Source organism: Pygocentrus nattereri, chromosome 16 (assembly GCF_015220715.1).
Source record: "Pygocentrus nattereri isolate fPygNat1 chromosome 16, fPygNat1.pri, whole genome shotgun sequence".
Taxonomy (NCBI): domain Eukaryota; kingdom Metazoa; phylum Chordata; class Actinopteri; order Characiformes; family Serrasalmidae; genus Pygocentrus; species Pygocentrus nattereri.
In genome coordinates, this window is record NC_051226.1 from 6,483,177 (window position 1) to 6,508,693 (window position 25,517).

The 25,517-nt window shown below is 42.7% G+C and overlaps 1 protein-coding gene across 1 annotated transcript in view; it reads right to left on the reverse strand.

The window, feature by feature from the left end:
* The window catches only part of LOC108443144 (synaptic vesicle glycoprotein 2C), a 90,074-nt gene extending 87,015 nt beyond the window's left edge, over positions 1–3,059 (reverse strand). Inside the window, exon 1 of the mRNA XM_017723597.2 lies at positions 2,641–3,059. The gene's annotated coding sequence lies outside the window, so the exon portion shown is untranslated. The remainder of the gene's footprint in view (positions 1–2,640) is intronic.
* Positions 3,060–25,517: the final 22,458 nt, after the last annotated feature.

The window sequence follows — 25,517 nt, forward strand, 5'->3', positions numbered from 1 at the left end:
CTCATCTCTCTCTCTCCCCCTTTCTCTCTCTTTCTCTCTCTACCTAGCGCTCTCTCATCTCTCTTCCTTTCTCTCACTCTCTATTTTTCTATCTCATCTGTCTCTCTCTCTCTACCTTTCTCTTTCTCTCTTTCCCTACCTTTCTCTCTCTCATCTCTCTCTCCCCCTCTCTCTTCCTTTCTCTTTCTCTCTCTCCCAACCTTTCTCTCTCATCTCTCTCTCTCCCTACCTTTCTCTCTCATCTCTCTCTCCCAACCTTTCTCTCTCATCTCTCTCTCTACCTTTCTCTCTCATCTCTCTCTCTTTACCTTTCTCTTTCTCTCTCTCCCTACCTTTGTCTTATCTCTCTCTCTCCCTCTCTCTACCTTTCTCTCTCATCTCTCTCTCTCTACCTTTCACTCTCTACCTTTCTCTCTCATCTCTCTCTCTCCCTCTTTCTTCCTTTCTCTTTCTCTCTCTCCAGACCTTTCTCTCTCTCATCTCTCTCTCCCCCTCTCTCTTTCATTCTTTCTCTCTCTCTACCTTTCTCTCTCATCGCTCTCTCTCTCTCCCTTTCTCTCTCTCTTTCTCTCTCTACCTAGCGCTCTCTCATCTCTCTTCCTTTCTCTCACTCTCTATTTTTCTCTCTCATCTCATCTCTCTTCCTTTCTCTCACTCTCTATTTTTCTCTCTCATCTCTCTCTCCCTCTTTCTTCCTTTCTCTTTCTCTCTCTCCATACCTTTCTCTCATCTCTACCTTTCTCTCTCATCTCTCTCTCCCTTTCTCTCTCTCTTTCTCTCTCTACCTAGCGCTCTCTCATCTCTCTTCCTTTCTCTCACTCTCTATTTTTCTCTCTCATCTCATCTCTCTTTCTTCCTTTCTTCCTCTCTCTACCTTTCTCTTTCTCTCTCCCTACCTTTCTCTCTCATCTCTCTCTCCTATTACTGTCTCCTGCCCCCCCTCTCTCTCAGTCTTCTATTACTGTCTCCTGCTTTCCATTCTCTCTCTCTCTCTCTCTCTCTCTCCATCCCACGCTCCTGGATGAGTCACAGGCTCGATGTTTCCTGCACTCTCGCGCTCAGACGGATGGATCTCTCTGTACAGGCTGGACACCATGTGCTGGAAGTACTGTATGAGTGAGAGAGGAAGCTGGCTGTGGTGGCTGTGAGCTGAGAGGCTGAGAGGGCTGCTTACTGTTCAGCCAATATCTGATCAATATGAACGTATGGAATTCTGTCTGACAGCTGAAGAATCCCTGATTCACTCATGATATCGTTTCTTATTACGACCTGCAGCTGCGACCAGCAACACTTTCAGTGCTGCTCAGTCTGAACTGTGGAGCGCAAATTACGAGATTTACAAAACGACCCAATCCGGAGGCTCTCTACTGCTGTTTTGAACAAACAGTAAAAAAATCAATACATCAATACATCAATAAATCAATAAATCCTTACTAAGTTAGTTAATTTTTAAGAAATCTGTTGTTTATTTTTTGCTTGTTTAAAGTGTTTTTAATGTGTGAAACTGCTTTTTCAAATTACTTGACCACTTATCTGGCCAACTGAACCAATTCTGATTCAGATTCTGATACAGACTTGGATTCAAACCTCCAAGAATTCACAATCAAACACACAAATATTAGCCCCAGTCAAATCCAGTCAAATGAAGAATTTTGTTTCTGGCCAATTAAATGAATACAGATTCTGATTCAGATTCTGATTCGGATTCTGATTCAGATTCTGACTGTGATCTTTGAAACCTCAACAGTCAAGAGTGAAACAGTTTAAAAAGATTCCTCCAGTCAAATGAGGATAAGTTGCTTTCATCCTGGCCAATTAACTACGGATTCTGATTCTGATTCAGATTCTGATTCAGATTTTGATTCTGATTCTGTTTTTTAAAACCTCAACAATTCTGATTCTGATTCTGATTTTCGGAACGCCGACATGTAAGAATCAAATGATCTCCAGATAACTTCAGACAGATTAGGACAAGCCACCACTTTCCAGATTTTAATTCAGATCCTGATTTGGATTCTGAATCTGTTTTCAAACCCCCAACAATCAAGAATCAAACAGTTTAAAAGGTTTCTCCAGTCAAATCCAGTCAAAGAAAGATAAGCTTCCTCCTTCCTGGACAATTAAATACAGATTTTGATTTAGATTCTGATTCTCTTTTTTTTTTTCAAATTCCCAACAATCAAGAATCCAAAGGCTCCAGTCTGATACCGTTTATCTTCACGTGACTGGATCTGAAACAGAATCCGAATCTGAATTGAAATCCGGAAAGCGGTGGTTTATCTTCATTTCAACTTTCCGGATTTTGATCCAGATTCTGATTCGGATTCCGTTTCGAAGCAATCAATTCATCTCAATTAAGAAGCGAACGTTTAGAAAAGTTGCCCGTCCGTGACGTCAGTGGACGGGACAAGCACAAGAGTTCAACGCCTCACGTTCAAGGCAAGGCTCGTGACATCATTCCGCAAGAACGATTGGTGGAGCACGCGGAGGAGCAACGGCACGCGAGCTCGCGACACAATGCGGGTCTGATCGCGCTGATAGAGGAGCCGCTGCGCTCCGGCGAGAAGGAGCCGGAACCCCCAGGCAGAGAAACACGTTCAGCGTCATCGCCGCAGATCCGGGCAGAAGAGTGAAACTCACCGGACAGAGGATCCCCCTCGGCGGAGCTCGCGCGCAGGGGCGTCCAGCAGCATCCCCACCGCACACAGAGGAAACGAGGGAGAGCTTTCTTTCCCTTCTCCCCCTCTTTTCTTTCCTTCTTCCCTGCTTGTGTGTCTTTCTTCTCTCACGATGCAGCAGCAGCTCCGCTCTGCAGCACTTCAAGAAAAAGAGGAGAGGAACCGCGAGAGAGAGAGAGAGAGAGAGAGAGAGAGAGAGAGAGAGAGAGAGAGAGAGAGTGAGAGAGTGAGAGAGATAGAGAGAGAGAGAGGAGGGGGAGGAGGAAGGGAGGGAGGAGGGTAAAATCAATAGCGGGTAATTCCTCTCTCCTTTTTTTGCAGTCACGATTCTCTGGAGGCTCCGTGTTTTCTTTTCATCTGTAACTTTGTGGGTGTTTCCAGAAGCTCAGCGGGGTGTGTCTCCTCACCCAGGCAGCTCCCTCACTCGCTGCTGCCTACGCTGAGAAACGGGGTGCTCCGAGTGCACATCAGGGAGGCGGGACGTGGGGGTGATAAAGGGTGCTGAGGGTGCTGCAGCAACCCGAGATCTCAGAGGTGGTTAACTGCAACTGCTAGAAATACACACACACACCACACTCATATACACACACTCACACACACACACACACACACACACACACACACACCACACTCATATACACACACTCACACACACACACACACACACACACCACACTCATATACACACATACACACACACCACACTCATATACACACATACACACACTCACACCTCATACTCACACTACACACCACACACAGACACACCACACACACACACATAAACACAGACACAGACGCACACTCACACATACATACACACACTCACACACACACAAACCACACACACCACACTCATACACACACACACAAAACCTGTCTGTTTTAAATGTGCCTTATTCATATATTTTAATGTATATTAAAACCCTGGACACATTCATTTTGTAGGATCTGCTTTTATATGAAGATCTGATTTGGTCATTTGACATTTATTTTATAGAGTCTTACATGAAAGACCTGATCAGGTCATTTTTCATTTTTGTAAACAGTTTTCCTAGAGTCAAAGTCCATTTGTAACACCTATAAAACACCTATAAACCTTATATCATATAACATATAACATATATCATGCCTTAAAACACCTATAAAGCTTATGTCACCTATATCACGCCTTAAAACACCTATAAACCTTATAACACCCATATCATGCCTTAAAACACCTATAAACCTTATAACACCCATATCATGCCTTAAAACACCTATAAACCTTATAACACCTATATCATGCCTTAAAACACGTATAAACCTTATAACACCCATATCATGCCTTAAAACACCTATAAAGCTTATGTCACCTATATCACACCTTAAAACACCTATAAACCTTATAACACCTATATCATGCCTTAAAACACCTATAAACCTTATAACACCCATATCATGCCTTAAAACACCTATAAACCTTATAACACCTATATCACACCTTAAAACACCTATAAACCTTATAACACCTATATCATGCCTTAAAACACCTATAAACCTTATAACACCTATATCATGCCTTAAAACACCTATAAACCTAATAACACCTATATCACATCTTAAAACACCCTTATACCTTACAACACCTATATAACACCTTGAAACACCCACATACCTTATGACACCTATATAATCACCTTAAAACACCTATATACATTACAACACCTATATCACACCTTGAAACACCATATACCTTACAACACTTATATCACACCTTAAAACACCCTTATACCTTATAACAACTATATAACATCTATAGTCCTTGTAACACCTATATAACACCTTATAACTCCTATATCAGACGTTAAAACATCTTACATTTATACATTTTGTAATACATATTTAACCCTTTAAAATACCTATATACCTTACATATAAGGTAGGCCAAGATGGTGCATGCCTATTTAAGTCAGTGGAGTGAAAAGGGTTTCAGTTCCTGTCTGCTTAAGTCTTGAGTCAACCACTAGTCCAATAGACCAATACCCATTGTTATGATATCCTGAGTGGATGCTAAGGTGTTGTTAGGGCATTGCAATGGTACCCCGGGTGGTTGCTAAGATGATGCTAGGGTATTGTTGCGGTATCTCAGGTGGTCACCCAGGCATTGCAATGGTATCCTGGGTGGTTGCTAAGATGTTGCTAGAGTAGTGCTATGGTATCCCAGATGATTGCCAAGATGTTGTTAGGGCATTGCTGTGATATCTGAAGTGGTTGCTAAGATGTTGCTAGGGTATTGCTGTGATATCTGAAGTGGTTGCTAAGATGTTGCTAGGGTATTGTTGTGGTATTCTAGGTGGTTCTTAAGGTATTGCTAGGGAACTGCAATGGTATCCTGGGTGGTTGCTAAGATGTTGCTATTGCATTGCTATTGTATCCCAGATGGTTGCTAAGATGTTGCTAGGACATTGCTATAAAATCCCAGGTTGCTAGTATGTGTGAATGTGTGAATATATAGAATCCCAAGTTGCTTATATGTGTGTAAGCATTGCTGCAGAGGTGGGAGGTCAGCCTGTCAGTGCTCAGACCATACGTTGCACAATGCATGGCCCTCATCCCAGAAGGAAGCCTCTTCTGAAGCTGACGCACAAGAAAGCCCGGGAAACAGTTTGCTGAAGACAAGCAGTCCAAGACTATGGAATACTGGAACCATGTCCTGTGGTCTGATGAGACCAAGATAAACTTGTTTGGCTCAACTGGTGTCCAGCATGTGTGGTGGCACCCTGGTGAGTACCAAGACAACTGTCTCTTGCCTACAGTCAAGCATGGTGGTGGTAGCATCATGGTCTGGGGCTGCATGAGTGCTGCCGGCACTGGGGAGCTGCAGTTCAATGAGGGAAACATGAATTCCACCATGTGCTGTGACATTCTGAAGCAGAGCATGATCCCCTCCCTTCGGAAACTGCGCCGCATAGCAGTTTTCCAACTCGATAACAACCCCAAACACACTTACAGGATGACAACTGCCTTGCTGAAGGTAAAGGTGATGGACTGGCCAAGTATGTCTCCAGACCTAAAACCATTTGAGCACCTGTGGGGCATCCTCAAGTGGAGGGAGGAGAAGCTCAAGGTGTCTAACATCCACCAGCTCCATGATGTCATCATGGAGGAGTGGAAGAGGATGCCAGTAGCAACCTGTGCAGCTCTGGTGAATTCCATGCCCAAGAGGGTTCAGGTAGTGCTAGATAATAATGATGGTAACACAAAATACTGACACTCTGAGTCACAGTTTGGACCTGTTCACTGTGAGGTGGACTCACTTGTGTTGCCAGCTATTTAGACATTAATGGCTGTGTGCTGTTCTTTTCAGAGGACAGTAAATCTGCACTGCTATACAAGCTGCACACTGACCACTTTAAGTTATATCCAAGTTTCATTTCTAGTGTCGTCCCATGAAAAGATAGAGTAAAATATTTACAGAAGTGTGAGGGGTGTACTCACTTTTGTTAGACACTGTATGTGTATATATCAGTCAGTTTAGGAATTACAGTCAGATGAATAGAGCTGTCGCTGTCCACGGTGCTGAGAAGCAAAAGAGTTCAGTGTTCAATCACAGAGGCCCAGTTCAACTAGAGGTGGGTAGAGAATCCTCAGACCATCTCAGGCAGAAAGATTATCTCTCCAATTAAACAGTGACTCAGGTAAAAGTTAAAGTATACACTTATAGATGGTTCTTCGAGGGTTCTTTAGTAAAGGAATGGCTCTATATATAACCATGAGCGTGCAAACCATTTGCAGGATTAAAAGGTCCCATTTCTAGTGAAATGGTTCTTCCGACTGATGGAGAATGTGCTGTAGATGGCTCTGTATAGAACCTTTTTGAAAATGATTCTATACAGCCTCAAAAAGGGTTCTTCTATTGTTACAATGCAAAGCCTGTGACAAACAGGTTCTAGAACCCTTTTACAAGGAGAAGAACCCTTTGATCATGTAACTCATTGTTCACGGTTCTATTTAGGATCATTTGTTTTGACAAAAGAACCCTTGAAGAAGCATCTTTTTCAAGGAATGTAGGTTCCAAAAATATACATTTAAAAAAAGGAAAAAGTGTCAGATCAAAACCGTTCTCTAGTCCCAAGTTCCCTGCAGAACTGCAGTGCAACTTCTAGAACATCCAGCATCTGCGTGCATAGGAACTGAAGTTTGTCGGTCTCTCCGATTCTCCAAAGTGAGGGGAGTGAGCAACAGTAAAGCGGAACCGACACAGCAGAGTGAGATTAAACCCCCCAAAGGAATTAATGACTAGATGAGAAAGAACAAGTAAATATACATGAGGATAAACAAGTATTATCATTTGAAAATATTCAGAAAAGTACAAATCCATTAAAACTTTAACTAAAGGGGAATTCCACCAATTTTCCAAAATGTTGGCATAATTACATTTTTTGGGCAGCTTTTTTTTTGTTCACACTGTTTGAAAATGCCAGCTGGTTTTTCCTTCCACTGCAAAGTTTGAGGGGTTTTGCTCTGACAGTGATTATATGTAATTTGCTCATTGACTTCCATTCATGCTCCTGTGACTGAGTCTGCTGAAATTAGTCTCATCCTTTAGACTCTTTTCAGGCCTGAGGTCCTCCTGAGAGCCGTAAGGGGAAAAGTCCGCCCCACAGATGCCGTTCTGTTCTACCAGCTGGAAGAAGAAGGCCGTTCTGGAAGAAAGGGAACGCTCCCCTCCTCTCCTCTCTCCTCTCTTCACTCTAATAAAACCATCCGGAGGAAAACTCTCAGTGAGGAGGAGGAAGGAAGACCCCTCTCAGTCTCTCACACCAATATGCAAATGATCTTCATTCCAGTCCAACACCAGCTGCTCCCTCACACATACAGCCATAAATCTCTCTCTCTCTCTCTCATTCTCTTTCTCTCTCTCCCTTAACCCTCCTCTCTAACTCTTTCGTTCTTTATCTCCCTCTCATTCCCTTTAATCTCCCTCTCTCTACATTCTTTCTCTCCCTCTTTCTTTCTTTCTCTCTCCATTAACCATCCTTTCTAACTACTTTCTCTCTTTCTCTCTGCTCGCTCATTCTCCTGCGCTCTCTCTCTTTCTCTCTCTCCCTTAACCCTCCTCTCTAACTCTTTCCTTCTTTATCTCCCTCTCATTCCCTTTAATCTCCCTCACTCTACATTCTTTCTCTCCCTCTTTCTTTCTTTCTCTCTCCATTAAGCATCCTTTCTAACTACTTTCTCTGTCTCGCTGCCTGCTCATTGTCCTGCTCTCTCTCTCTCTCTCTCTCTCTCTTCACATTACCAGGTTGAAGCGGCACAAATCTGTCTTTTTGCCCTGATGTGACTCAGATCAGATGTTTTCAGATCTTAATGTGACACTTTAATGTGACAGATCAGAATTCATATGCTTTTTCCACTGGATGTGACCATCATTCAGCGTTACCATGGCAGCAGCGCTGAACTGAAGTTAAAGCCTGTAAACGGTGGAAAAGCAGCTCATCTCACCTTTTTCTCCTCCGTCTGGCTCTAATAATGAAGAAGAGAGATGATCAGAGTTAATGATCTTCTCAGCAAAGCTCGTTCTGCTCGCTAGTTTGTGCTGATGATGCAGTGATTCAGTCACATTACTGAGTATGAGGAGCTCATGAGGCTCATTTCAGGATGCGGATTTGTTTGCATTAAAGAAAAAGAGAGTGAGGGGGGAGAGAGAAGGATGAGCAGTAAGAGAGTGAGAGAGGAGAGAAAGACAGACAGAGGAAGAGAGAGACAAATGGGGCAAGAGGCAAGAGAAAGAAATTGACAGAAAGAGAGAGAGAGAGAGAGAGAGAGAGAGAGAGAAATTGATTATCTAGTCCTATACTGAGCTTAAGTACTACTGGCATTACTAATTTTATGCAGTTACATCTTTCCACCAGAGATGTCTCCAATTCCCCAAAATGTACATAGTGTAACTTTAAAAAAAGGATACTTTTTCCCCCAAGCATTTTTTCATGCAAAAAAAAAAAATCAGACTGGAGTGACACTGTGTGATCAGTCTGTGACAGTTGTGTTGGACCAATCAGTGGTTTGCATGATTTGCACCATTACAAGCTCCACCCATTCTAGCTTGTCACACATGGTGGCAAAAAGGGTAACTAAATGGGATGACTGCAAAATGCATGGCCAGGAACTTGTAACCATATCCTACCATAAAACCAGGTGGAAAAACACCAATATATTTCATTTTCAAGCTTGTATCTTTATTGCATGAATGTGTGATATTGTTTTTAATTGCTTTTTTACCATCCAGTCCCGATTACATGCAAATAAGCCAACAAAACACAGAGAGCTTTTAGCGCAGGCTGCTTTACACCAAACCGCTGAGTTTCTCATTTATAATTACACTCTAACGCTCTAACACTCAGCAGGCTGTTGTTTGGTGCGTGCGTGTGTGGGTGAGCGTATTTTGTGAGAAACTTCAAACCGGTCTAAACCAGGCTTCTCTAGTTTTCTGGCTTACATTGCAGGGACGGGTTGTGGAACACCTGTGGGTGGACGGGGGGGTGTATATGGGGTGGGGGGGGGGATTTAATTGCTGTTTGAAATTTCCTACTGTCTGCTCAAACCTCCTCATTTTACTTTCAAACACGTTCACCTCTTGCTGACCTCCAGCACACTCACAACGAACTCTTCACAACTTCTGCAAGCAGCGTGAGAATAAAACTGTCTGACTGAAACATAAAGAGGCTCCCATTTAATCTGCGGTTGCTGCTGCAGATTTTATATTGCAGATGATCACAAAGCACTTCACTTTCCTGATGTATCGTTTAAACTCAGTCAGAGCCCAAACACTTAATTAGTGAGCTTATAGAAGGAGCAACACTTTCTGTTCTAATAGGGTTTTAACAGCAAACTGTGACTATTAGAGCTCAGCCTTCAATTCAGGCCATAAATATCAAAAACACCTCTATGATAACTAACTTCTGCTAGCACACCTATGGGGTTCTAGTAGCACAAGTTAACAGCAATTCCAGCGTATTTGGCCATTCTAGATTAAACATGGACATTTTAAGCTTGTAAAAGACATTTAGGCCCAATCCCATTTCTTCTTTTTACCCCTACCCCTTGTTTTCGAGTGTCTCATTGTGCCTTGGAACTGGGCTACAAAGGCAGTGGTTGAGATCTTCCTCTGAAATGAGACCCTCAAATATAAAGAGCATCACTTGATTATCAGCTACTAGCGTCGCTCTGTAGGCGACGCTGCCCATCTGCAGTGACAGCAGAGGATGGGAAAGTTCAGCTCCTCACTGCTGGGCTTTAGTTACATTTAGGGCATCATAGGCCTTCAAAGAGGGGGGCCATTATTTATTATTACCCCCCCTAATTCTTCAGTGATATGAAGCTGAAGTCAGATATTCTCCAGATTCTCGTTCAAATTTTCCCGTTCCACCTTAAATGGAGCAACAGTTACATTCTGGCGCTTCAGGCGTCAGAACTGCTGGACTATTTAAGGTGGAATGGGAAAGTTAGCTAGCCAGTTACCGAGACGTTAGCATGCTGTTAGTGATTTTCTATGGTTGTTGTGAAGAAAAATCACTGAAACCACATTAAATAAGAGAAAACAGTGGTTATTGTGATTTTTAACTGAGCAAATTCTCACATTTGTGGGTTTATTTGGTCGTCTTGCTGGTTTTTCTTTTTTTCTCATAACACTGTTTGGAGTGTGGCTCTGTGAAACCTCTGTTTGGAGGACCATGTAGCCCTAAGACTTCACCCCACCCCTCTATCTTCACAAGAATCAGGACACCCTACCGCTGGACGTGAACATGCAAAACAGTGGGCTAAGGGCGGAGTGGTAGGGGCGAGGGGTGAAATGTGTTTTATTTGAAGCTTGTGACAGTAACTGAGATATTTAATGTCTACCACTTTTACAGTCACTCTTTCCATAAAGAGTCCTAGCATCGAGTTTCTCGAACATGAATTAAAAATAGATTAAAAGCTATTTTAAGTGTTTATTTGCTCAGAAAAAAATAATTAGAGTAAATACAAATATTATTAACAAACAGCCAGTTTTAAAAAGCTCAGTATTCTTTGCAGCTGTCTTCCAATACCTGGCCTGGCTTCAAGCGTGCTGTGATGTCTCAAATTCATGTGATGGCTGGGAGCATCCAGGAGAAATCTGGAACAAAAGTAGCTCACAAAATGTAAATTATTCTTTGAAAACAACAAATCAATGTTCCTTTTACTGTACTTAGGTTTATTTGCATCTATTCTAATAAACTGCCAATACAATTGGTTCTTAGGTGTCTAAAACCTTTGCACAGTACTACACACATACAATATGTATTTTCCTATCATCAGTGGAGTATAATCTGGATGTTGACGTGCCTCCCTGGGCGTTACATCTGTTTGCATTTCTCTTATGTGCTCACGTCACTGCTGAGAGAGTCTGGCATTCATCTCCACTCTTTAAACACAGCCAGCTGCTGGAGCCACGTTACATTTATTCAGCAGTGACAGACACCGTCTCCACTCCCACTGATGTATCAGATCAGACGCAGCCTGGACTGAATCAGCTGCTGACCGCACATCAGTCTTCTTTTCTGAGGGAGACAGCATTCCCAGTGTGTGGTGGCTCCTTTCAGTGCTTTACAATGTAATCGTGTTTGTAGAGGGTGGGCGTAACATTAGGAGTTTTGCCCAAGGACTATTATTGTTACAGCGTGATGTTTTGCTCAGATGGTTGGCATTTAGCACTTGTTTAGATACTGTCAATGAACCAAGTGCTTATTTTGAGAGAGAAAAAAAAGAAAAAAGATTTCACTTGGAAAGGCAAATGAGCCAAGAGATTCCCATTTGGTTACTTCAAGGTCAGAATGAGGTTTAGAGGTACGTCAAGGTAGAGACACTAAGAAGATTCATGAAAAACTCCCACTAAAACATTGTTGCCCTAGTGCTGGAATAAGGGGTAAGACTTCATGTGGTAACAAGCAGTTGAACAAGATTTATTCCACACAAATATTACTTTGTGTGAAAGAATCATTTATTCAATGTATTGATTTAGGTTGAACAGCTGAATAAGAGGGGCTAAAGTGCTGTAGTCTGAATGGGTGGGGCTAAAGTGCTGTAGTCTGAATGGGTGGGGCTAAACTACTGTATTCTGAATAGGTGGGGCTAAATTGCTGTAGGCTGAATAAATGAGGCTAAACTGCTATAGTTAAAGGGGTGGGGCTAAAGTGCTGTAGTCTGAATGGGTGGGGCTAAAGTGCTGTAGGCTGAATAAATGAGGCTAAACTGCTATAGTTAAAGGGGTGGGGCTAAAGTGCTGTAGTCTGAATGGGTGGGGCTAAAGTGCTGTAGTCTGAATGGGTGGGGCTAATCTACTGTATGCTGAGTATGCGGGGCTAAATTGCTGTAGGCTGAATAAGTGGGGCTAAACTGCTGTAGGCTGAGCTGGGCGGGGCTAAAGTGCTGTAGTCTGAATGGGTGGGGCTAATCTACTGTATGCTGAGTATGCGGGGCTAAATTGCTGTAGGCTGAATAAGTGGGGCTAAACTGCTGTAGGCTGAGCTGGGCGGGGCATATGTAAATATATTTATAGGTGTAACTATGCTTCAAAACGCAGCTTGTACCAAAAACACATTTACGCAAAAGGAGAAAAATCATGCATAGTGCATATTTAAGACTCAGTGTAGTGAGAGAGAGAGATAGAGATAGAGAGAGAGAGAGAGAGAGAGAGAGAGAGAGACTCACACTCCTCTACCTGTCATCTCAGGTTAACTCAGCTGATAATAGATGACTTCTGACGCTGACGTTAATTGCCTTTTCTCTCTCTACCAGGCAGAGGTGCGTGCGAGTGTTCATTCACAGATGGTGTAACGGGCAGAACGGCCGGTTATATTCCCTTCCTGTCATCTGCTACACTCTCTCCATCCTCTCTCTCTCTCTCCTCTTTCGATCTGTCCTCTTCTCTTCATTCATCTCTACTTCCATATAGCCATCTTCATTCATTCGTTTTCTCCCTCATGCTCCTTCATGCTTCTTTTTCTATTTGTTTGGCTGAATGAATAATGCATTGATGTCTGCCTGCCACTCTAATCAAATTGTCCTATTATAGGCCTTCAGCATGTTTAAGCGCTGGCCTAAATGGATAAAATCCCCTCTCAGAAATCTCTTTTACATGCTGATTGGCTCTGTTACTTGGCTGCGTGTGTGTGACTTGTTTTACTCCCTTTCTGGGAACCAGTTGTCCCCATAATGAGAGAAAAACATACAGCATAATACAACTGCACACAAGGGAAAAGGCTACTTTTTTTACTTGGTTGGAAATTTTGTTCGAAAAAGCACAAAGTTTTTGGTAACGGAGTTTAAACACATGGCAGGTGAGCTCCGGTGCTACAGCTCTGGTTGTTTGAATATGCGAGAACGCAGCCATTTGAATCCTGGTGTGCCGAATAAGAGGAGCTGAGGATGTCGGTCTCAGGCCAATTCCAAATGAGCTGGTGCGGTTTGCCATCTAGAACTGTTCCCTGTCTGCAAATCATCTATGTGCAAGAGACAAATTGATGACGCAGCTTTCACACGTGTGTGTGTCTTGTCAACTGTACATACAAGCTTTCTAACAGCTGAAAGCTGCTCAGGCGCTTTATTACAGTGACTTCATCTCGCTTCCCGCTTTATATCAGTATATATATAGTGCAGGCTTAGTTGGGCCCGAGTACAGTGTGGTTCAGAAAGTTAAGTGGATATTATTATCGTTGCCAAATGAATGAAGTAGGCCACGTTCACATTACAAGCCTCGTTGCTCAGATCCGATCTCTCTGGCTTGATGGTTCACACTCGTTTAGAGACTCAAATCTGTCATTAATGTGATGAACCGGCGTAACTTCTGTTCGGCGCTGGTGCCACGGTAAAGCTGAATGATGGTCACACATAAATTCTGATCTGAGCGTCACATGAAGGTTGCATGGCCACGAATCGGATACGTATCCGATCTAGGACCACATATGTAAGTGGCTCAGGTCGCATTTGAGAAGATCAGATTTACGTCCACACAGCCCTGAAAACACCAGATCTCATCAGAGTCACATTAGGGCAAAAAATCTGATTTGTGCCACTTCAACCTGGTAATGTGAACGTAGCTATAAAGTCTGCCCTCTCAACTGCTTTCATTCAAGTAGCTGCATGTGTGTGCTTGTTATGCCGGAATGCCACAAATTGCCACAAAGTACATGCAATGTAATCAATAAACCAGTATATGACTATTAAAGCTAGGCTTTCAATTTGGGCTCAAACTTAATCCAAACATAATGAAATAAATACCTCTATGATAACATTGACTTCTGCTAGCATCCATCTATCTAGATTCAATAGGACTCTAGTTATTTTTAGCTCTGAGCTAACAACACCAACACTTTCTGTTAAGGCTGACATTAGCTTCTTATTCAATTTTCCTGTTCCACCTTAAATGATGCAGCAAGTACATTCAGTCACTTGCACAGGTGCCAGAATGTAGCTCCTGCTCCACTTAAGGTGGAACAGGAAATTGAACCAAAAAGCGGGTGAAACGGAACTTCAGCTTAGTAGAACTTCAGACACGTCTCAACATCTGGCACCATGTGGCTGCTACAGAGCATCAAACCACATGTTGTGAATCCCAGAACATCCAGTAAAATATGTCATTTAATCCATTTGTGTTATTTTTTCACAATTACCTCAGAATAAAGTCAGTCACACCAGTGACTTCAGCTGAAAGCTTCATATGAGATCATGAGCTGAATGAGAAAGTCTCTGAGAACTGAGAGACACAGCGGACTCACCATGAGCTTCTCTTCATAGATCCTCAGAAAGCAGAGAAAAGTCAAGTGATGTCATCAGTGTGACTTATTTCCACCAGTGACACGACTCCTGGGGACCTTTCATTATATATTTTATAATATTTATTTGGTGTTTTCTTTATGTCATTTAATGTATATATTCCACAGTCACGTGTAGATTATTGGAGAAAATTGCAGAAAAACGTTATTAGCTCAAAAGACGGCCTCAGCCTTCACACACAACTGTGGGGACGAGCTTGGAATTCTGTGGTGCTTGGAATTCTATATGATTGATTTAAAAACCAATATTGCTAAATTGAGGCTCAAGAAGGTGTAATTGTTAAAATAAGTTATTGTTTTATATCCATCCATCCATTATCATTGACCGCTAGTCCAAACAGGGTCGCGGTAGCAGTTGGGAGAGCAGAGAATCCCAGATGACCCTGTCCCCCGCAACTTCCTCCAGCTCATTACCGGGGACCCCAAGCCGCTCCCAGGCCAACTTGGAGACATAATCCCTCCAGCAGGTCCTAGGGCGACCCCGGGGTCTTGTCCCGGTAGGCCGTGCCTGGAACACCGTCCAGGGGGCATCCGGATCAGATGCCCGAACCACCTCAGCTGGCTCAATGCGGAGGAGTAGCGGCTCTACTCTGAGCTCCTTCTGGGTGACCGCAGAGCATGTAGCCCGCCACCCGACGAAGAAAGCTCATTTCCGCTGCTTTTATTCGCACAAGCCCTTCCGCCACAACAAGGACCCATTCCAGGAAGGGCATATATTGTTTTATATTAAAATATAAATAAATTGTAGCCCTAACGTTTTTTCAAGTGTAATATATCTAAACGCTAGGGACACAAAAATGGACGTGTCTGTAGAATGACGCAAGTATTTCTTCTCTCTGTAGACCTACTGCGTGTTTGTTTGTTGTTCTGTGTTTTTGGACTTTTTTTGTCTTTGCCTTTTTGGATCTGGTTGCCTGATATTTTTTGTTATGTTTGTCTTTTATGGTTTTGTGACCTTTTTGGATTTGACCACTGCCTGTCTCTCCACTACGTGTCTTAAGCCCTTTCTAAGAAAAGCTTAATTTCTTAATATTCACCACAAGCGTCTGGCTGGTTCTGTTCCATTACAGCTTCTTTGTCCCCTCAGTACGTCTTTCTATCTGCATGACTGTGTCTATGTACCAGGAGGCCTGCCATCATCTGGAGATTCAGAGATAAAGTGATAAACACCCTGGAAACCTTGAGAAAGATCCAAGTCAAGCTTGGAGATCAAGGAGTTATCGCTACACTTTGGCAAAAATGAAAAGTTTACCATTACATTTGTTGTAAAAATATACTTGGTTCAAATATGTACACAATTTATACATTAATAAGTAAATTATTATTATTATTGCCCTTTTGATGCCGTAGATTTTATACGCACACATTTGATTCAAGTAAATTCAAAGCATTTCGCTTAACATAGCTTTTTGCTCTTCTCCTATAGTGGTACTGCAGAAGTCTCAATAGGAAAGTAGCCTTCTGATGAGGATGGAGGGAACATTGCAAACGCTGGGGTGGATGATTGAGGGTGAGCTTTGAATTTGTTTTTATTTACGTCCAGTTCATAAGAAATGTTTAAAGGTTTGTGCTCAGTCTCTGGTTAAATTAGCTTCGCCTTCTCCATTTCCAGTGCTGGTATATGAAGCCCTGCCCACTCAGAGGTCAACACAGCCAGAGCAGTAGTGCTGTCAGTCAAATATACAGGGAGATTCACTCAAAAGAGGCCCCGAGTATTCTGTTGTAACTCCTGTTAGGATGAAGCAATCAGAACCAAAACATATGCTACATACATTGTAATTGATTGCATTACCTTTGATGCTGGAAGTGATCTCCATTTTTTGCTAGACACATAAAAGGGTTCGGGGGTCTGCACCCCGAAGTTGCAAACAGAGGTTAAACATAGCAATGGCTGTCCGGCGCCTAGATTGCTCGGACACAGGGGCATCCAGGCTTGTTTGAAGCTCCATATAACGAGGAGCTCATTGCACATTGTTTGGTTCAGATTGATTCATCCTATGGAGAGTTATTACAGAATATTCGGGGCCTCTTTCGAGTGAATCTCCTTGTAGTAATGTTGAATGTGCATGTGGAACTGATTCATCCTGGAGGTTCATTAAATTGCTTTTCACAGCACATTCCATTGAAATGAATGTATGTGCGCAAAAGCTTTTTTCACACAAATTGGGAAAAACATACAATAAAAACGTGAAAGTAAAACTTTTCCACAGGCCACAACTTATGTTTAATTTCCACCTTATATTTTAAATCCCATCATGGTGTAACGTTTGGGAGCGATGAGGAGGCGGACGCATATGTGGAGATAAGCAAGATTTATTCGGGGCAAATCCAGGTTCGGGGTCAGAACAGTCCAGGGTCAAGGAGCCAACATGGAGAGATCAGGGTACAGACATAACAAACAGAAACACAGAACTACACATCAAACAAAGACCAGCCAGGGACTACGGAAAACACAGGGCTCAAATACAACAGGGATAACGACGGTTAACATGCCACAGGTGGAAAACAGGTGGTTACAATCAGGCGCGGAGTCAAGAAACAAGGGGGCAGGACAGGGAAGAATCAAAACAAAGAAAGCACATGGACAAGTAAATAAAAGCACATGGAAGACTGAAACCAAAACAAGAGCAAATGGATGACTGGGAGGGGCCAGTCATGACACATGGCAGATCACGATGTGCAGTGTGTCTCTGTAGAGGATGTGTTCACTTAGTTACACTTTGAAAATCAGCAAAACATGTCATTGGCAACTTTTGGGTAGGACTAATTTAGCTCATGAGATTTCACTGTCTAACGGGACACAAAAACAAAAGCATGACTGTAACAGCTAGGCCTTCAATTTCAGCCAAAACTTCATTAAAATACGATGAGAAATGCACCTATGATAATATTGACTTCTGCTGGCATCCATCTACATTCTATAGGATTCTAATTGTTTTTAGTGCTGAGCTAACAGCAATTTGCACGAACACTATCAAGGCTGATCTTATATAGCTTCTTATTTGAATTTCCTGTTCCACCTTAAATGGTGCAGCGATTGTACAGTTGATAGAATGCAGCTGCTGCACTGTTTAAGGTGGAACGGGAAATTCAAACAAACAGGGAGCCAATTTAGTCAGTTTAGTAGAAATTCAGACATTTGGCACCATTTTTGCCATTCATTCATATTTTGCTCAGTATTGTTTTTATGGCTTTGCACAATAAAAATACTTAAGATTTGCTTTGGTAGTTATAATGGATTTTTACTAGAAAGTAAAGAATAATAAGACACTGTTAATCTACAACAGTAGGCTAACTGAAATACCCAGAAGGGCTTCATTTAAATGGCTAAGCAAACATGGCTGGATACATACAAGACAACATGCTTTGGAATTAATTCTGATTTAAAAGTGTAAATAACAGTAAATAATCCAGGATTAACACGACAGAAAGGATCTAATGAGCACATGATTGTGAAAATCGCTGGAATGGTGAGCCCGAGTCTAAACAATGAATAGGCCCGTTTCATGGGAAATCACATTTTCCTTGCGTTGTGAGATGTTAGAGTTGGATGTAATGTGTAAACAATGTTACAGGTCAGAGTTTTATTCATTTGCACACATCTGCCTATTGAGCGGGTTAGCCCCTCCCACTCATGTTGAAGTTATAAGGAGTGTTTCAGAGTGTTAGAGCAGCCAATCAGAACAGACTTCATTCATGTATTTCAGTCTTAAAGGCACAGTAACAGAATCAGCCTGTTTAATTAATTAATAAAAGGAGCTCATGTAAAAATGAATGTTTTTTGGTATTTAAACCCACACAAATATCATAAGTGGACTTCAGAGAAAAAAATATAGCACAAGAGTGGGATATAGGCCTTTTAAATGCTAGTCAGAAGCACCTTACACATTCATTTCAACCCACACCATCTGCTGTTTTTCTCTCTAAACACTATGTTACTGTCTCTATGGTTGATTAATGTCAGTTCAGTGCTCCTTCTGCTATAGCTGCGTGCTTCGGCAGTGCCGTCCTCTCAGCGCACTGCAATTACAGACTGTACATGAACATTCTGCATGGATGGATGTATCTTGTGATCTTGTATGTGTGATTATGTGTGATTTCTCTGTTACTGAGATAACAGCACGAAGGACACGAAAGGGTACAATTAATGGACAACAGCACGTCATTAATTAGACAGAGCCTTCCATTAAACACGGCCCACGACCTGCTCGAGAGAATCAGAGAGAAACGAAGAGGACGGAGCTGTAAGGATGGAAACAACAAAGGCTGGCTTGACACGGCGAAACGCTCATGCAATGTACAATTTCCATGCAATTACACAGTTACACGATGCAATTCATAAAATTAAAACAGCTTGTAAAGATTTGTTGTGTCATTCTTGCAATATAAGTTCATCTGGAACAGGTACTTTATTCACATGTGAACACTTAGTAGTATTTCTATCATCTTTGCATAAAGAAATCATTTACGCACTTAATTTTGTGCCAAATGTTCCGGTTTGAGAGGCACAAATTCAGGAAAACGCCTTCAGGTTTGCTCAACAAAACAGTCTGGTTTCATTCAAAACTTGAAAATCTGCACAGCAATGCGTCCCTTTCAGAGCTCGTACATGCAAAGCACTCCGGTTTTCCTGGAAAACTTGCTCAATCGAGCTCTTCAGCTTCAAAACTCGAACGTGCACCCAGATCATTTCTGCTCTCAGCTTTGAGAAACTCTCGTTTGTTTCTGTCGGACATCCCTCCGACTCCCAGACACACCTGGACTCGAATACTCGAATACTAACTCTGTTCAATTGTCTTGTTGTTATATGAACAGTATAGTTTAGTATATAAGCCTGGGCTTTAGCATAGACTACTTGCGAGGTATTGTATCTTCCTAGATCTATTGAATGTTCTCCTGTGTGCATCATCTTTCCTGTGTATGACCGTTATTTGACTCCACCTTTTGCCTGACCCTTTTTGGATATTCTGCCTTCTGTTACATTTGTCTTTTTGTGATGGATGTCTTTTTTGGATTTGACCTACGCCTTGTTTATTGACCATGAACCTGGATAGTGATTCTAATTGTAAAGCCTCTTTTTCTCCTTTTATTTAAGAGCGTCTGAATCCTTCTGGCACATTATAATCCCTCGGTTAATGGAAAATTTAAAACTACCAACCTTGCATAAATTAGTCTTCAAAAGACCATTTTCTCTTTCATTTTCTTGTCCATTGGTCTGGAAGTGTTTTAATCAGTCTTTTGAAATGAGGTTGTTTGACATGATCATGGTGTGTTATCTCCATTTTGATTGGTTGTTTCATGAAACATGAGAGGCTTGTTGCGGCTAAGTGTAAAAGGAGGGATGCTTTACATTATACAACTCACATGCAGTTTTATGTAAAAAAGTTTAAAAAAAAAAGTTTTAACTAAAATTAGGTGACACTTAATTCTGAGTGCTCCTTTTTAGATGAAACATTCAACGGACTCCCAGTAACATGTAAAATATATATGAGGGTTGGGATTAGGTGTTGGGTTGAGGTTAAGGTCAGGGTTAGGATTAGGGCCAGGGTGAGGATTTGGTGTTGGGTTGAGGTTAAGGTCAGGTTTAGGATTAATGCCGGGGTGAGGGTTAAGTGTTGGGTTGACCTTAAGGTTAGGGTTAGGATTAGGGCCAGGGTGAGGGGTAGGATTAGGTTTTGGGTTGAGGTTAAGGTCAGGGTTAGGATTAGGGCCAGGGTGAGGGATAGGATTAGGTTTTGGGTTGAGGTTAAAGTCAGGTTTAGGATTAGGGCAAGATTGAGGATTAGGTGTTGGGTTGAGGTTAAGGTGAGTTTAGGATTAGGGCCAGGGTGAGGGTTAGGTGTTGGGTTGAGGTTAAGGTGAGTTTAGGATTAGGGCAAGATTGAGGATTAGGTGTTGGGTTGAGGTTAGGGTCAGGGTTAGGATTAGGGCCAGGTTGAGGATTAGATGTTGGATTGAGGTTAAGGTCAGGGTTAGGATTAGGGAGAGGTTGAGAAGAGATAGGAAGGCAACAGTAACTCAAATAACCAACCAAAATCTCTGAGGAATGTTTCCAACACCTTGTTGAAAGTCTGCCACGAAGAATTAAGGCAGGTCTGAAGGCAAAAGGGGGTGCAAACCTTTTACAAGCAATGTACCTAATAAAGTGGCCGGTGAGTGTAGGTTTGTAGACACCAGCGTTTCTTCTGAAATGAAGGATATTAACTGTGATTTTGTCCTTCTTTACTGCAGTAAAGCCTCTACTCTTCTGGGAAGGCTTTACACTAGATGTTGAACATTTCTCTGAGGATTTGATTGAGCATAAGTGCGGTCAGGTACTGATGTTGGATGGTCAGTTCTGGCTAACTCCCAGAGGTACTGGATGGAGGTCCATCACTCCAGAGAACACAGTTCCACTGCGCCACAGCCCAAAGCTGAGGGGCTTTTTACCCTTCTAGCCCACACTTGGCATTGGGCATAGTGATCTTTGGCTCATGTACAGCCATCCAATTCTATTAATCGGTGCTTTTCTATGGAGAAGATACAAGCTGTCAGCAATGCATGCGCCTGAAAGTAGCTGAATTCACTCATAGTGTGAGATTTTTCTACTGGAAATGTTGCTTGGGTTACAGTAGCTGCTAGACACCTGCTTCAGCTCCTCAGTTTACGTGTAAAGTCCTAATGTTGAGGAGGGACGCTGCAGTGGACTCTCCCTGCAGCAGAGCGTAATGACTGTGAGCGCTGACGTTCACTGCAGTCAGAGCCGTGTTGAGTCACACTGCAGCTCGTGACGACACTAGCACGGAATCCCTGTGCTTCAGTGCTTCTGTTCGTGTCTTGAGTCATGTGACTTGGATCTCCCACATGAGTCGTGAGTGGAGGAGGGGAAGCCCACCCTGCGGGACAAAACAGTGTGTATGTGTGTGTGTGTGTGTGTGTGTGTGCTCTCATGACTATCATAATTCTCTTATTTCAGTGCAAAAAGGCATTTTTGATGATAGCCTGCAGAGAAAGAACAAATGGCCCAAATGGTATATTCATGTAAAAAGAATATATGTAATAATAAATATACTAAATAATAAAAATATATTTCCCACCTCCTCGTTTCTACGCTCATTGTCCATCTTATCAGCTCCACTTACTGTATAGCTGCACTCTGTAGTTCTACAGTTACAGACTGTAGTCCATCTGTTTCTCTGATACTCTGTTACCCTGTTCTTCAGTGGTCAGGACCCCCATGGACCCTCACAGAGCAGGTACTATTTGGGTGGTGGGTTATCCTCAGCACTGCAGTGACACTGATGTGGTGGTGGCGTGTTAGAGTGTGTTGCGCAGGTGCAAGTGGATCAGCTGGAGTGTTTAAACACCTCAGTGTTGCTATTGGACTGAGAACCGAAAATATCCAGCCAACAGCTTCCTGTGGGCAGCGTCCTGTGACCACTGATGAAGGATGAGAGGATGACCAGCACAAACTGCACAGCAGCTGTCGTCTCTGACTTTACATCCACAAGGTGGACTGACAAGGTAGGAGTGTCGAATAGAGTGGACAGTGAGTGGACACAGCGTTTAAAAACTCCAGCAGCACTGCTGTGTCTGATCCACTTGCATCAGTGCAACACACTAACATGCCACAACAATTTTAGCTCATTTTGAGCATAACTCAGAAAAGCTGGCCAGTACATGACTAGCAAACACAGTTTGGAACAGTCATACATACAAATTAAGGGACACAAATCATGTAGAAAAAACAAATAAAAAATGTTAGGGTTATTTTTAGTGTAAATTTAGGGGTTAGTGTTTGGGCCAGACCATCCTAATCGGGAGAATCCGACAAAGTCAGAACATTTTGTCCCGAAAAAGTACAAAAACAAACACATTCACACTCACAGCGCTCCTGCTCCTGAGGATAGGCTGTGTTTGTATTCTCTCTCAGTGCTGATAAACCGCTGTAATCTCTCTCACTCGCTCGCTCAGTTTCTCTCAATGGCTTTCAGATCATCAGCATGAGCAGCACTGATCTCAGCACATGGAACGGCACAGCACCGGACCACCGCTGATACGAGACCACTCAGAGGAAACGGCAGGTGCAGGGGTGTGGGAGTGTATGTGTGTTTGACCAATACACACAATACGTGAAACACAATTCTGAATAATATGAATATGAGAGAGAGAGAGAGAGAGAGAGAAAGAGAGAGAGAGAGAGAGAGAGAGAGAGAGTAAGACACATAGTTAAAAGAAAAATGAGGGGAAAGGGTAGAAAAAAGGACAGAGCAACAAAAACGGGAGACAGACAAAAAAGCAAAAGACAGAAGAGACAGAGAGGAAGAGAGAAAATTGGGAGAGGAAGAAGAAGAGGACAAGGAGTGGAAAAAAGAACAGCAAAAGAGGAAAAATGACAAAGTGAGAATGAGAAAATAAGAGAGAGACAAAGAAAAGGCAGGAGAAGACAAAAAGAGAGAGCAAGAGTGAAATAAACATATACATATTTACATTTACAGCATTTAGCAGACGCTCTTATCCAGAGCGACTTACAAGAAGCGCTTCGTCTATCTAGAGAAAGTATCTTAGCTAGTTACCAGTAGGTTAGAGAGACGGTCCTGAGCTCAGATACTGCTAGAAACAAAAAGTCACTGTTGATAGCCAGAAAATGGGAAGAGTTGAACACAGAACTCTGTGGAATACAATACACTACACTACAATACAATACACTACACTACACAATACATTATGCTGTGTAAAGAGACGTGTCTTCATTCTGCGTTTGAAGACTCTGCTGTTCAGACAGTCAGTGGGAGTTCGTTCCACCACTCGGGTGCCAATATAGAGAACATTCTCGACGCTTGTCTTCCACGTGCCTTGAAGGATGGCAGGTCAAGCCGAGCTGTACTCGAAGCTCAAAGGGCTCGTGGTACAGTTCGAGATTTCACCACTGCCATCAAGCAGATAGGGGCTGGTCCAGTTTTGGCTTTGTAGGCCAGCATTAGGGTTTTAAATGTGATGCGTGGAGCTACAGGGAGCCTGTGAAGGGAGCGCAGCAGTGGGGTGACGTGGCTGAACTTGGGGAGATTGAAGACGAGCCGTGCTGCTGCATTCTGGATGAGTTGCAGAGGCTTGATGGTCTGCATGGGAAGACCAGCCAAGAGCGAGTTGCAGTAGTCAAGTTTTGAGATGACAAGAGACTGCACTAGCACCTGGACGGCCTCTCGGGTGAGGAAGGTGCGGATCGGGTGCGGATCCTTTGGATGTTGTACAGGAGAAACCTGCATGACAGAATTAGGTTTACAATGTGAGCTGAGAACGATAACTGGCCATCCAGAGTCACACCAAGACTTCTCGCCTCTACAGATGGAACAATCAGAGAGTTCTCAAATGTGATGGCAAGATCATGGTGAGGACCTGTAGTTGCAGGGATGAATATCAGCTCAGTCTTGCTAGGATTGAGCTTCAGGTGCTAAGCTGCCATCCATGAAGAGATGTCAGACAGACATGCAGATATGCAACTAGAAACCTGTGTGTCAGAGGGTGAGAAAGAAAACATTAGTTGAGAGTCATCAGCATAATAGTGATAAGAGAAGCCATGAGAAGATATTACATCACCACTGGATTACTGGATTTGATCAGTTGAAGGACAGCAACTATGGAAAGAGAAGAAAAACAGTTTAAAGGATTAAGAACGAGATGAGGCGGTCTGGTGGAAGGAGTGGGGAAGACTGGCGGATTCTATCAACCTTCGCCTCAAAGAAGGTGACAAAATCCTCAGGGGTGAGAGGACAGGGTGGAGGGGGAGGAGGAGGAGGGTTGAGAAGAGAGGAAAGAATGTTGAAGAGCTTGCGTGGATCAGATGCTGGTGCTTCCAGTATCCCTCTGTAGAAAGATGACTTTGCAGTAACTTTGAGTGAGAACTTGGAAAGGAGAGATTGGTAGGAGTGAAGATCCGAGTGGAGCTGGGATTTCCTCCACCTTCTCACAGCCTTCCTTAGTTCTTGTCGGTTGCTGCGCAGGACACCTATCAGCCAGGGGGCAGGTGAGGAAGAGGACACAGAAAGTTAATTGCAGATGAGAGTGAAGAAAGGAAAGTATCTGTAGCCTTGTTCAGTGAGAGAGAGGAAAATGAGTCAGGATGGGGAAGGGTGGTCAGGAAAGTTGAGGTGAAAGATGAGGAAGTGCAAGTGGAGTGCAAGTTGCGTTGAGAAGAGGAGCACAAAGGGGTGGAATGGACAGGAGTAACAGGGAGGGAGAGTGAGAAAGATAGGAAGTGGTGATCAGAGTGATGCATGGGAGTTACTGTCACATCCAGCGTGGAGGTAGGTCTGGTGCGTATCAGGTCCAAGGCATTGCCTACTCTGTGCATCGGAGGAGTCTGGTTGAGGATGAGGTTGAAGGAAGGTAGCAGTGGTAACAGGCAGGATGACTGCAGTTTGTCTGATTGTAGGTTGAATTCGCCCAATATTATGAGCTGGATTTCATTGATGGAGAAGAGGCTGAGTAGAGTGTCTAACTCATCAATGAAGTAGCCTAGAGGAGAGGCTACTCTCTCTCTCTCTCTCTCTCTCTCTATATATATATATATATATATATATATATAGAGAGAGAGAGAGAGAGAGAGAGGGAGAAATGGATAAGCACAAGAAAGAGACAGAATAGAGAGGGAAAAAGAAAGATAATGTACAATAAAAAGAGAGCAAGAGCGAGAGCACGAGAGAGAAAAAATAGAAGATAAAGAGATAAAAGAAAGAGAACAAAGAGAGACAAGAGTGAGAGTGTGAGGGAGAAAAAACAGAGCACAAAGAGAGAAAGAGAGGATAGAGAGAGAGAAAGAGCAAGAGAGAGAGAAAGAGAGAGAGAGAGAGAGAAATGGATAAGAGAGAATAAAAAAGAGAGAGAAAGCACAAGAAGGACAGACAGAATAGAGAGGGAAAAAGAAAGATAAAAAGAGAGCAAGAGCGACAGCATTAGAGAGAAAAAATAGAAGATAAAGAGATAAAAGAAAGAGAATAAAGAGAGACAAGAGTGAGAGTGTGAG